The sequence below is a fragment of the Brassica napus genome, chromosome C7 (genome assembly GCF_020379485.1).
Source record: "Brassica napus cultivar Da-Ae chromosome C7, Da-Ae, whole genome shotgun sequence".
Classification (NCBI taxonomy): domain Eukaryota; kingdom Viridiplantae; phylum Streptophyta; class Magnoliopsida; order Brassicales; family Brassicaceae; genus Brassica; species Brassica napus.
The window spans coordinates 54,529,404-54,543,548 of record NC_063450.1 but is presented as its reverse complement, the minus strand read 5'-3'; the positions used below and the strand labels follow the sequence as shown (position 1 = coordinate 54,543,548).

Below are 14,145 nucleotides of genomic sequence, written 5' to 3'. Positions count from 1 at the left end.
TATTTTCATACTTTCTCTTTTTTTGAGAAAGATATTTTCATACTTTCTTGAAGGAATGAATCTCTTAAAATTGACCTATATGTATAAGAAAAGGCCTACGAACTTGAAAACTTACGGCAAACAATGATTGGTCGAGTGCTACTATTATTGCGCTTCTAGGATCTATAAATTTTAGTCGGCCAATAATTGGTGGCTGTGATAGAATTTTTTTTTCTTATAGAAAGGAGGACATTTGAGAAATTAAAGTTAGAAAAGTGAAATTATATAGAGAATCCCTCTCACTTTTTCTGGTGGATTCCAACTCGTCACTCGTAACTTTTTTCCTTTCCAACAAGTTTTATGATACGGTTTAAACTCATGCACTTGTTAATAATATGCTGTATATGTTTTTCTTTCTTTCTTTTTTCTGGAGCGAACGTATATGTCTTTCTCCCTAGTTGGAAATCCTAACCCAATGGGAACAAATGCCAAGCCAAAATAAAAAGAACTGCATTAAATTTGGTCAGATTTAGTCGTAGTAGATCATAGGGTATATGATATGTAAACGTCTCAAAGATTGTCCCTCATTTTTGCATATTTTTTTTTACCTTTTTCATATTTTAGGCACCAAAAAAATCGTATATAATCTATGTTTGATGAATAAAATTAATAGTTTACAGAAGCAAAACAAAATACTAATCAACTAGATTAAGATCCGCGCCTTGCGCGGGATAAACATTATATATATAAATTATTTTGATGTATTATATGTTCTTACATATTATGAAATAATAAATATATATTGAATAATTAAAAGTCAGTAACTATTACATATATAATTAAATTGGTGCGAACGTATAAATCAATTTTATTAATCCAAACATTTTTTTAAAAAAAAAATTGATAGGATATGTAATTAAATTTAAATGATATTAACATACATAGTATATTTTTAATATTAATGTATATTTTATTTATTTTATTTTTTTAAATGATGCTTTCTACTCATACGTTTTTTTATCATGTGTATTTTTAATAGCAAAAACTTTAAATTACTGATAACAAAATTTTCATTGTAGGATTAATAATTTTAGTAATTGATAATTTAAAAAAATTTATTAATGTTAGTTCAAAAATTTTATCAAAAAAAATTATTCAAAGTAAATTTTGAAACTAAAATATTTATTTATTCAATATGGTGTATAGTTTAATTTAGAATGATATATATACATATATATTTTAAATCTTAATGATTAATTAAATTAGACTTTTACTTATATGATTTTGTAATCGTTTGTATTTTGTCATAACAAAAATTTTAAACCATGGATCGCAAAATTTGAATGTGAGACTTTTAACAGTTTTAGTAATTTATAGTCATTTTTTAAAATTCAAAATATAAAATATACAGAAAAATCTAAATTTTTATAATATGGTTATTGTGTTTTTTTTAAAAATTATTTTAATAGTTTTAAATTAAAAAAATTTGATAGAAGATACATTTTTTTATCAGATCTTTATTATTCAAAATCATTAATTGTCATATATACTTTACCCACATTAGGCAATTCCGTAATCTTTATTTAAGGAAATAATAAATGACATTAATAATTAATTTATGGTTAGTTTAATAAAAAGCTTTTTATATAATTAGATGGACCAACATATTTCTCTAATAATTCTAAGAATCATCATGTGGCTACAAAAAGAAGTTGTAATGTTTCACAAATAGTATATAGAAGATTTCAATGTGGGAATTTCCAAAATATCAATTGCGTTTCCAAACAAATTTAATATATTAATTTATTAATTCCAAATGATCAAGATGTGTACGTATTCCATTCAATGATAAGCCGACTAGGTCTTTGCAGGTTTAGTTTATGTGTCCTGCAACCTACATTTCCATTATTTTCTGTAGCATAAGATCAGGACATCCCTAAGAACTCAGGGTTGTTAAAAATATATACCACTTCATATAAATTATTATTATAATTACTGCAATGATAATTTTGGAGCATGCATTATTAGTTGATAGTTAAAGCTATAAATGTATAAGCCACCAAATCCCACAATGATCTTCTTGTGGCATTGATATTCCGTGTTTTTAACGGTTTTAAACTCGTTTTGGAGCAAATAAATGGTCGGTTTTAATTAATGTTTTGGTCTATTTGATGCGTTTTGGTGTTCTTAAGTGTAATATGCAGGTTACTAGATAGCTTGAAAGAAAAGAACGCATTCGGGATTTATTCAGAAGCAAGATGGACCGAACGAGAAGTATTGATCGCACAGAGCCACAGATCGACCGATCCGGACAACGTGGATCGACCGATCCCACGCCTTCATGCCCTAGATCGACCGATCCGGTCCATGTGGATCGACCGATCTCAGGCGCTACGGGCTCCACACGCACAAACGAGCTTTTCACTCCTTTTTACCCACTCCCCTCAATAATTCAGAGAAGAACTCGACCTTGGAGACTCAGAAAAGACCAGGGGGCGACCAAGGAGGAGATTTACAAGTTCTAGAGAGAGATTTGAGTGTTTTGTACTTGTTTTGGTGTGATTTGTGAAGATTTGTAAAGGAGTTCATCTCAAAACCATTTGGAGAAGATCTTCTGAACCTTTACTCTGTTTTAATACAATCTTATCATGTTTTCTTCATCAAAATCGTTTTGTTCTTGCTTAGTTATGTGTGAGTAGTCATCTAGTTGGGTTTAGGGGTTCTCATAGGGGATTTCTTGATGTTTTGATCCATAAAACGTGTGTAGACTAAGGGATTACGTTTTGGTTCTTCATCTAATGGATTTCTTACTGCTTGAACTGAATTGATCACTTAGTTCATGATATTAGATTGTTTGATGCACCGAAAGTGATTGTTTGAACTTCCGAAAATACTTTAGATGAGCAAAGTGTCCTTAACCCTCGGAAGTTGATGTTATTGCGCTTTGTGAACATATTGAACCTGTTCTTAATGCTTGTTTAGAAATTGAAACTCAGCGGAAGTTAGTGTGGAGATTTCTATAACATAGAGAATTAGCGCTACGGAAGTAGGTTAATTCTAATATCGTGTTTGAGTTCTAGACGGTTCTTAATATATCCCTGTGTCTTCCATTAATTGTATCTTGATTAAAAAGAAATCCCTGAGAATTCCCAATGCCCAACGTTTGTTTTAAAATAGTTTTCAAATCGTTTAAATCATCTTTTTACAACTTGTTTATGCTTTGTGACACTAGAGAAAATTAAATAAAAACCATCAAAAATATATCTTGTTTCGCTGTAGCTATTAACTTGTCTGCAACTCTACGTGTGATCATCGGTCCCTGTGGATTCGATCCCGTATTACTACTGCGTACTTTACTGTGCACTTGCAGTTAGATAATCGGGTTAAAACTCGAGACATCAAGTTTTTGGCGCCGTTGCCGGGGACCATTTGGTCACCCTAGAGTTAATGATCAGTTTAAGACTATAGCATTTTCTTTATTTTGTCTAATGTTTCTGTCTTTCTCTTTCTGTTTGTGTTTTCAGGTGAATGAGCGGATTTCATACTAGAAGCAAAGGATCATCGAATTTAATACCTTTGGAGTTAGAGCTCGGCCGCCTAGAGAGACAAGTGAAAAAGAAAAGACTTGAGTCCGCTGAAGAGGTTGAAATGGCTGAACACCAAGAAGACCAATTTCAGGACAACCCGCAAAATCCAATTCCTGTAAATGAACGAGAAGGCAACAATGCTGGTGATAATCAGCAGGCTGGTGTAGCTGCAAGACAACAGGCTGGAGACTATGGCATGCCTAGGATGACGCTTGCACATTATGATACACCAGATGCATTCTATGCCGATCGTTCTGGGATTCGCCCACCTCCCATTGAGAGAAGAGACTTTGAGATCAAGACTGGTCTCATTAATTTGGTGGAGAAAAATCCGTTTCATGGAAACCCGTCTGAGGACCCGATGTATCACTTGGAGCATTTTGAGCGAGTCTGTGACACCAGCAGACATAATGGAGTTCCTCAAGGCGCTTTGAAATGCAGGTTGTTCCCGTTTTCCTTAGCTGATAAAGCTATCAGATGGTTAAAGTCCATCCCTCCAGGATCTCTTACTACATGGGAAGAGACAAGAGCTGCTTTTCTACAGCATTTCTTCACCAAGTCAAGGTCCACATATCTGAGAAGCAGAATTGGAAGCTTTCAGCAACTTGATTCAGAAAGCTTTCATGAGGCTTGGGAGCGTTTCAAGGAGTACACACAGGACTGCCCTCACCATGGCTACACTGATGTGAGTTTGCTGAACATTTTCTATAATGGAGTTCATGAAGAGAGTCAAGATGCCATGGACACAGCAAGTAATGGTGATTTCATGACCAAGACTGTTGAAGAAGCTTACACCTTGTTGAACAACCTGTCATCCAGCAAAGCAAACCGCAAGTCAAGGTTTGATACCAGCCAGAAGGGTGTTGGTTATGAATCCAAGAAGATAGATGAGTTGAATGCCAAGATTGAGATGCTTCTCAAGAGAGATCAGAAATCTGTGAAATTTGTGGAGGAGCAAGGCTATCGTTCCTCACAAGAAGCTGTTGGTGATGATTCAAGTGATATGCAAGCTGATGTGAACTACATTGGTGGTCAAGGAAACTACAACAGAGGCTACAATCAGAACCTTGGGTGGAATCAAAATCAGCAAAATAATCTGTCTTACCGGAGCAACAATGTGGAGAATCCACAACATCAGTCCTACCCTCAGGCAGGAAACAGGCAGAACCAGAATCAGAACCAGAGTGTGTTCAACCAAGGATTTCAGAACAGAAATCAATATCAGGGGAACAACTCGGGCAACTCAGGATTTCAGCAAAGGCAGCAGTACAACAACTATCAGAATCAAGGAAATGCCTCTTCGTCACAGCCTTCTCAGGATAACGAAATTAAGAAGATGCTGCAAATGGTGCTAGAAGGTCAGAAGAATAGCACTGCAGAGATAAACACCAAGGTGGATAACATGTATGGAGAGCTTAATGGGAAGTTCGAAGCTTTGAACACCCATTTGAAAGTTTTGGAAAAGCAAGTTGCTCAAACCGCCTCCAGCAGCAGAACAGCACCTGGATTTCTACCAGGGAAGTCAGAGACGAATCCAAAGGAGTTTGTGAATGCTATAACACTTAGGAGTGGAAAAACGATTGAGGAATCGAAAGAGAAAGAGATCGACCGATCTCAAGAACAGATCGACCGATCCAAGGGGAAGGAGATCGACCGATCCGGTCCATCTGGATCGACCGATCCCGTGTCGACGAAACCAAATTCCTCCGAACCTGAAGAGGTGTATGTGGCGCCTCCTGCTTATGTTCCTAAGGCTCCATACCCATCCAGACCAAGGCAGAAGATCAAAGAACGTGAGTACGAGAAGCTAAAGAACCTTGTTGGGGAGTTACATGTGAGATTGCCATTTGTTGAAGCGGTGAAGATGGTACCTTCTCTTAAAAGGTACATGAAGGAGATTCTTACCGATAAGATGAGCCTAGAGCGGGGTGTGTTGATGCTCAATGAGGAGTGTAGCGCAGTTCTACAAAATGTCATGCCTAAAAAGCGTGAAGATCCCGGAGCATTTGTTCTACCATGCCGCATTGGATCACTTACTTTTGAGAAGAGTCTCTGCGATCTGGGTTCAGGAGTGAGCCTAATGCCTTTCTCTGTCTCTGAGAGGCTAGGCATGACGAACTACAAACCTACAAGGATCTCCTTGGTCCTTGCTGACCGATCAGTGCGAAGACCAGTCGGTGTACTAGAGAACATCCCTGTTGGTGTTGGAAAGGGATACGTGCTTACCGATTTTGTAGTTCTGGAGCTGGAAGAGGAACCTAAAGATCCTCTCATTTTGGGCAGACCATTTTTAGCTACTGCTGGAGCCATGATTGATGTACAGAATGGGCATATAGACTTACGTCTAGGAGACATGGCGATGAGATACAATGTGGAGAAGGTGCTGAAAAATCCGACTATTGATGGACAGACTTTCTGGGTTGATACATTGACTGAACTGGTGGAGGAAATGGATGAAGAGTTGCACACTGATGATCCTCTACAAGTCGCATTGACCCAAAGAGAGAGTGAGTTCGGGTTCATGAACCAAGAAGTGGTTGGATTTTCTGAGATTTTAGATTCAGCCCCACCGATTGAGAAGCATGTCGCCTATGTCAGCCTTGAAGACTCAGGCACCGATAAAACCGTCAAACCGTCATCCTCCCAACCAGATTGGAGTGAGGAGAATGCTCCAAAGGTGGAACTTAAAGCCCTCCCAGCTGGGCTGAGGTATGCATTCTTGGGACCGAATTCCACATATCCTGTTATTATTTGTGCTAACCTGAATAATGTGGAGACCGCTTTGCTTCTTTCAAAATTGCGAAAGTATAGAAAAGCATTGGGGTACTCTTTGGATGATATTACAGGTATTTCTCCAGATCTTTGCATGCACAAGATTCACTTGGAGGATGAGTCAAAGACGTCCATAGAGCACCAGCGAAGACTGAATCCCAAACTGATGGAAGTTGTGAAAAAGGAGATTCTAAAGCTGTTGAGTGCAGGGGTGATCTACCCAATTTCAGACAGCACTTGGGTGAGCCCGGTTCATGTGGTTCCTAAGAAGGGTGGCATCACTGTCATCACAAATGAGAAAGCTGAGCTGATTCCTACCAGAACAGTCACAGGGCATAGGATGTGCATTGACTACAGGAAGCTAAACTCAGCCACAAGGAAGGACCACTTCCCACTTCCTTTCATTGACCAGATGCTGGAAAGACTAGCCAACCACCCCTACTACTGTTTTCTCGATGGCTACTCCGGGTTCTTTCAGATACCCATTCATCCAGACGACCAAGAGAAGACAACATTCACCTGCCCATACGGTACTTTTGCCTACAGGAGAATGCCTTTCGGATTGTGCAATGCTCCTGCCACTTTCCAGAGATGCATGATGTCGATCTTTACTGATCTTATTGAGGACATTATGGAGGTTTTTATGGACGATTTCTCAGTCTACGGTTCTTCATTTAGCGACTGCCTTGCTAATCTGTGCAAGGTGCTGGAAAGATGTGAGGAGAAGAACTTGGTGTTAAATTGGGAGAAGTGTCATTTCATGGTGAAAGATGGCATTGTTTTGGGTCACAGGATATCAGAGCAGGGTATCGAGGTTGACAAAGCAAAGATTGAAGTTATGACCAGCCTACAGCCTCCCAGGACAGTGAGGGATATTCGGAGTTTTCTGGGACATGCCGGTTTCTACAGGAGGTTTATCAAAGACTTCTCTATGATAGCGAGGCCACTCACCCGTCTGCTGTGCAAAGAAGCGAAGTTTGTTTTTGATGCTGACTGCCTCGCTGCGTTTCAGATTCTCAAGAAGTCTCTAGTCAGTGCTCCCATTGTGCAGCCACCAGATTGGGACTTGCCATTTGAAATAATGTGTGACGCAAGTGATTACGCGATTGGAGCTGTTTTGGGGCAGAGAAAAGACAAGAAACTCCATGTGATCTATTATGCCAGCCGAACGCTTGATGATGCTCAAATCAAGTATGCTACCACTGAGAAGGAGTTGCTGGCAGTAGTTTATGCTTTCGAGAAGTTCAGGTCCTATTTGGTGGGCTCGAAAGTAATTGTGCACACAGATCATGCAGCCTTGAAGTACCTGATGACGAAAAAAGATGCTAAACCGAGACTCTTAAGGTGGATCTTACTCCTACAGGAGTTTGATATTGAGATCAGAGACAAGAGAGGAGCAGAAAATGGAGTGGCAGATCATCTTTCCCGAATGAGAGTGGAAGCTGAAACACCACTGGATGATACATTACCCGAGGAGAATGTCTATGTGATCACCTTGCTGGAGGATGAGTATTTGGATCAGGCTGATTGCTGTGCCATGAGACAAATTCAGGATGATCTCCCATGGTTTGCAGACTTTGCAAACTACCTATGTGCTGGAATTGAACCACCGAACCTGAAGGGATATGAGAGGAAGAAGTTCATGAGAGATGTGAACCACTATTACTGGGATGATCCCTTCCTCTACAAGAGATGCTCAGATGGTTTATTCAGGAGATGCGTTCTGGAGAATGAGATGCAAGGGATTCTTTTCCACTGCCACAGCTCAGAATACGCAGGCCATTTTGCAACATTCAAGACGGTTTCTAAGGTCCTGCAGGCTGGTTACTGGTGGCCTACACTTTTCAGAGACGCCCATGAGTTTGTCTCAAAGTGTGATGCATGTCAGCGGAAGGGTAACATCAGTAAGAGAAATGAGATGCCCCAAAATTTCATCCTTGAAGTTGAAGTTTTTGATGTATGGGGAATTGATTTTATGGGCCCTTTCCCATCTTCTTATGGAAATGAGTACATCTTGGTTGCGGTTGATTATGTCTCCAAGTGGGTGGAAGCAGTAGCCAGCAAGACAAATGACTCTAGTGTTGTCAAGAAAATGTTCAAGACAGTCATTTTTCCAAGATTCGGAATCCCGAGAGTGGTTATTAGTGATGGAGGCTCTCACTTCATCAACAAGACGTTCGATAAACTGCTGAAGAAACATGGAGTAAAGCATAAGGTAGCTACACCTTATCATCCTCAGACAAGTGGGCAGGTTGAAATATCGAACCGAGAAATCAAGGGAATTTTGGAGAAGGCTGTAGGCAAAACAAGGAAAGACTGGGCTGTGAAGCTTGATGACGCCTTATGGGCGTATAGAACCGCCTACAAGACTCCCTTGGGCACCACTCCTTTTAATCTGGTCTATGGAAAGTCTTGTCACCTACCTGTGGAATTGGAGTACAGTGGTTTTTGGGCAACGAAGTTGATGAACTTCGACATTAAAACCGCAGCAGAAAGGAGGATGGTTCAGTTGAACGAGCTGGACGAGATTCGGTTGAACGCCTATGAGAACACCAAAATCTACAAGGAAAGAACTAAGGCATGGCATGACAGAAAGATAATCCCGAGAGACTTCGCTGCTGGAGACAAAGTCCTTCTGTTCAACTCTAGACTCAAGCTATTTCCTGGAAAGCTTAAGTCTCGTTGGTCCGGACCTTTCACCATCACAGAGGTTAGACCTTATGGAGCTGTTGTCTTGGAAGACAATGGGAGGAAATTCACCGTCAATGGGCAGAGGCTAAAACCTTACTTCACAGATGCAAAACCCGAAGAAGGAACCAACATTCCTTTATCGGAACCCGATCTCGCCTAAGGACAACAAAATAGTCAGGCTCGCGACTTTAAACAAGCGCTGAGTGGGAGGCAACCCACATGGTTTGATTTTCTTTCTCTTTTGTGATTATATTTTCTTGTGTGAATTGATTTTTGGTTGTGTTTTTAGATGATTTTCAGGCATGTATCACGATCAGGCAGAGATCGATCGATCCTAAAGAAACAGAACGGGCGATCCATGTAAGAGATCGGTCGATCCGACACGTATGGATCGGTCGATCTAAGGCGCTCACGACACCGCTGCTGGACCTGAGGCAGCGGAGGACTCTGACGATGATGGAGCCTTGGAGAGGCGCTCCAAGAGGCGCACTGACCGCAACGCCTGATCGGTAATCTCTCTTGGAATTATTTTCACACCGAGACGGTGTGAAGTAAGTCTGGGGGAGGATGCTACTTATGTACCATATTGCTTTTATTTCTCTTATTTTCTTAGTTTATCGGATTTGATTGTTTTTTAAAAAAAAAAAAAAAAAAAAAAAAAAAAACTCTCTACGTATTTTCTCAGACCCTGTGATGATTATTAGACTATTTCCTTGTGTGTTGTGCATTACATTTCATATTGACCATTTTTCAGGACTGTTAGCGCAGACAAACCGAGGAACCACTTGACCAAGCAACCTCTCTTTAAATCTTTTATCAAGTCTCGGTGAATTGTAATCGACTCAAATATTTTTGACCATTAATGAATTTAATTTCTTTTGACCAGGAATCAACATCAGGAAACGGTACACCATATACACATTCAGGATTATCTTTACCACATTTTACCACTCTTTAATAATCCTGAATGGCCAGACTCATCAATAGTTTGGTACCTCACCTACACCTTACCCTTTTATTTCATCTCCATGCATTCTTACACAATGATCATATGTGCATACATGTGCAAAAACAATGGAGAGATTAGGGTAGACATGGTTCATCCGACTGCTTAGGTAGGATCGGAACATTTAGGTGGTTAGACACGGACCTGTGTGTCTAGAGGTGTAAATAGAAAAATTGGGTGTTGTAAGTGTGTGATTGCATCGCAGTGTATATATTCGATTTCGGTTTGTATAAGTTTTTCTTCAAAAAAAAAAAAAAAAAAAAAAAAAAAAAAAAAAAAATAAAAAAAATAAAAATAAAAAAAAAAAAAAAAAAAAAAAAAAAAAAAAAAAGAGTTCATGTTTATATCTCATTCAGTAGATTTGATTTAGACATTTTATTTTTATTTTGTGTACCAGAGATGATGCCTTGTTTAAATTTGGGGTTAGAGTTTGAGATTTGTTGGGTTTTGATCATTTGAGACTTGAGCAGTTCGAAAACATGGTTATCAATATACTCGGTCTCTCCAGCGATTTTGCATAATGTTTTGCATTTTTTTTTTTTTATATCGCTGATACCCACAAACACTTGAGCCTCACCTAATTAAACACTAAAACAGCCTCCCAAACACCGAGCCCGTTAAACCTGATGGAGATATCTTTGGTGGAAAGGTCACGCACTTTTTAATGAATGTAAAGAGTTGATTACTTGAAACTGAGACTTGCAGGTCTGAAATATGGAAAGGTTTGCGCGGTCTTGGTGGGGATTTGGAATGAATGCCTTGACAGTCTCTGATTTAAGTGGTTAGCGAAATCACAAGGTAAGGTTTACTGAGGGTTAGTGAGCTCCCAAATTTTAATCCTCTTTACTTGAGGACAAGCAAAGATTCAAGTCTGGGGGAGTTGATATTCCGTGTTTTTAACGGTTTTAAACTCGTTTTGGAGCAAATAAATGGTCGGTTTTAATTAATGTTTTGGTCTATTTGATGCGTTTTGGTGTTCTTAAGTGTAATATGCAGGTTACTAGATAGCTTGAAAGAAAAGAACGCATTCGGGATTTATTCAGAAGCAAGATGGACCGAACGAGAAGTATTGATCGCACAGAGCCACAGATCGACCGATCCGGACAACGTGGATCGACCGATCCCACGCCTTCATGCCCTAGATCGACCGATCCGGTCCATGTGGATCGACCGATCTCAGGCGCTACGGGCTCCACACGCACAAACGAGCTTTTCACTCCTTTTTACCCACTCCCCTCAATAATTCAGAGAAGAACTCGACCTTGGAGACTCAGAAAAGACCAGGGGGCGACCAAGGAGGAGATTTACAAGTTCTAGAGAGAGATTTGAGTGTTTTGTACTTGTTTTGGTGTGATTTGTGAAGATTTGTAAAGGAGTTCATCTCAAAACCATTTGGAGAAGATCTTCTGAACCTTTACTCTGTTTTAATACAATCTTATCATGTTTTCTTCATCAAAATCGTTTTGTTCTTGCTTAGTTATGTGTGAGTAGTCATCTAGTTGGGTTTAGGGGTTCTCATAAGGGATTTCTTGATGTTTTGATCCATAAAACGTGTGTAGACTAAGGGATTACGTTTTGGTTCTTCATCTAATGGATTTCTTACTGCTTGAACTGAATTGATCACTTAGTTCATGATATTAGATTGTTTGATGCACCGAAAGTGATTGTTTGAACTTCCGAAAATACTTTAGATGAGCAAAGTGTCCTTAACCCTCGGAAGTTGATGTTATTGCGCTTTGTGAACATATTGAACCTGTTCTTAATGCTTGTTTAGAAATTGAAACTCAGCGGAAGTTAGTGTGGAGATTTCTATAACATAGAGAATTAGCGCTACGGAAGTAGGTTAATTCTAATATCGTGTTTGAGTTCTAGACGGTTCTTAATATATCCCTGTGTCTTCCATTAATTGTATCTTGATTAAAAAGAAATCCCTGAGAATTCCCAATGCCCAACGTTTGTTTTAAAATAGTTTTTCAAATCGTTTAAATCATCTTTTTACAACTTGTTTATGCTTTGTGACACTAGAGAAAATTAAATAAAAACCAACAAAAATATATCTTGTTTCGCTGTAGCTATTAACTTGTCTGCAACTCTACGTGTGATCATCGGTCCCTGTGGATTCGATCCCGTATTACTACTGCGTACTTTACTGTGCACTTGCAGTTAGATAATCGGGTTAAAACTCGAGACATCAGGCATGTCGGGAGAAATGGGTGAAGTAACACTAATGGGTTGTTAACAAGTAGACAGCCAATAACGTGAGACCAAAAACCCTAATCAAATCCTAATTATCGTAATGAGTTATCTAGTTATACTTTCTAATCATTAACAAAATATTTTCTTCGTTGTCGCTAGCTCATAGGAGTCATAGCTACATAAACACTTAGTTAGGTCCACGCCTACGATATAAGAAGTCCATCAAGTTGGTCCTTTGAGCATATTATATATAACTACCTATTTTTGTTTTGTGTTTACATCAGTTATGAGGAAAAAATTGAAATGTCTTATTTTCATCTTCTCTATGAGTCAAAATATTGAACTGACCCACATGGGATTGTGACAACAATTAAATATTAATACTAGTTAGTCTAGATTCTAAACTTTGGGAAAACATCAGAAATTTACTAACAATAATTCAGGAAATAAATAGTATAAATTTGCTTTTTAGTAATATATATATATATATATATATATATATATTGTAAGAACTAATGTGTATATAGTTGAATTCTATAACTTATGTATTTCATATTACATAGTTATCTAATTGATGAAACAAACAAAGAAAAAAACGAGCATGGTTCAATCAAATACATTTTCCCGAATACTTGATGTGATTTTAATTTATATTGTAGGCTTGATATTAATTTGCTAATATATTTATTTTTCACAATGAGAGTATTTATTACGGCAAAGTTACTAGATTATCCTATATAGGAAGCGATGAGTATGACTGAAACGTCTTTTTAGCGATAATCTTTTGGCGAGAAAATTTTTTTACTCTCAGTTTCACTTTTATATGCCAATCAGGTGAAACTAATCTTTCGCTAGTCACTGTTTGAAAGAAGTAAAATGGTTTATTTCTTCTCTCTTGATTTGTGGAGAGTAAATATATGTTGCGCTGATTTTATTGTTTTCTTTTCTTTATTATATTATATTTACTCTAATACTTTTACTCTCATTCTCTCTATAATAATTACTCTAGGTTGCGATTTTACTTACCAACCACATTCGATAATTACACATTGTGGATATTATGTATATATGTTTTCTTTCAGTAACAAAAAAAACATTGTTGAACGTTGACTCTAAAGCATAAAAAGTTGTACTGTCACTCTATGTCAGAGAGATTCTCTTATTGGTGAGCTGTTTTCTTGGGATTCCTAAGACTTAGACAAATTATGTCACATAAGATTCCATACAAAGATATGTAATTGGTTACGTATAATTAGGAATTATTTTATCTTTAATTAAACAATTAGCAATCTAAGTAAGTCTTTAACTAATTAAGCTTAGCAGAAAAGATATCCGATCATAGGTCGAGTCTCTCTGACGCCATCTTCCCACCCAAGTTTTGCGTCGTAGAATATTCCATTTCTTTCTTATGGTTTCGAAAAATAAAATAAAAGGATCCCTTCTTCGTTGCAAATAGATTCCATGCGATGAACTTAGCTTATCTAGAGATTCACTTGTTTGAGAAAACCCGTGTTTCAGTTATAATAGAAACAAAGACTGCCAAAAGAAACTAAAACTAAAATTGATGTTCAATCCATCAAATCCGAAACGATCCTGTATGAACTGGATAAAAGAAGAAGAAAAATTACAAAAATAATACTAGATTTATTGAGTCAAATGTATCTATTTTTATATCTGCCTATATGAATCTCAGATCAGAACAGACTAAAATATAAAACATATAACTCAAAATAGATTATTAAAAATAAATGAAATATTTGTTTGATTATTAACAACATTCAACCCCAAACTGAAACGTATCATATGCTAGATATGTTTTCACTTTGATTTGAACTACCTTATATCCAAAACATTAAAAATACCGAAATGTTGACTGAGATATTTTAATTCGAAATATAAGGGAAATAATACTTA

General features: G+C 37.7%; 1 non-coding gene across 1 annotated transcript; it reads right to left on the bottom strand.

The window, feature by feature from the left end:
* Nucleotides 1-4,137: 4,137 nt before the first annotated feature.
* Nucleotides 4,138-4,244, bottom strand: LOC125590892. The gene has a single exon (XR_007326894.1). It is a non-coding gene; the product is annotated as a small nucleolar RNA R71 (small nucleolar RNA).
* Nucleotides 4,245-14,145: the final 9,901 nt, after the last annotated feature.